We start from the raw sequence: 701 nt of genomic DNA on the forward strand, positions 1-701 counted from the left end.
TGTGTGTGTGTGTGTGTGTGTGTGTGTGTGTGAGAGAGAGAGAGAGAGAGAGAGAGAGAGAGAGAAATATAAACAATGCCCCAATGTTTATTTCCTTCCAGTCATGCCAAGACTAAAAGATCTCAGGTAACAAATTCATTCTTTTGCCAGAAAGTAAATTGGGGTAGGTGGCAGGTGGGGGTGGGAGGCGGGGAGTAGGGGCAGTGGATAACAAGAAAAAAAGAAGTTAAAAATGTCAGGAAGAACTCAGTTTTACTTGGTTAACATATACACTTGGAACTTAGGATAAAAAAGATTTGGTTCTAATCTCAAAGTGCTTTTAGTGTGGAGTATTTAATGCAGGAAAGACAGTGTTATAACAGAGGTTAGGCCAGAGAACTCAGAGTAGGGGCTTTTAATGGAGCTCAAGGCCTTGCTACTGCAAGTATGTTTGACCACTAGCAAGCAGCCTCCCCTGGAAACTTATGAGAAATGCAAACTCTCTGGCTCCAACCCAGACTGACTGAATGTGAATCTGAATTTTAACGAGATCCCTAGCTGAATCATGTGCACATTACTATTTGAGAAAAACCGGCCTAGGGAGTGGGGATGGGATCTGGGAACATTTCTTAGAGTTAGTGAATCCTGAGTTGTGTTTTGTGGATGAGTAGGGTTAACAAGGTAGTGTTCCCAGCAGAGGGAAGAACATAAGCAAAAGTTCA

The sequence above is a fragment of the Pteropus vampyrus genome, unplaced genomic scaffold (genome assembly GCF_000151845.1).
Source record: "Pteropus vampyrus isolate Shadow unplaced genomic scaffold, Pvam_2.0 Scaffold22, whole genome shotgun sequence".
In the NCBI taxonomy this organism is placed as follows: Eukaryota; Metazoa; Chordata; class Mammalia; order Chiroptera; family Pteropodidae; genus Pteropus; species Pteropus vampyrus.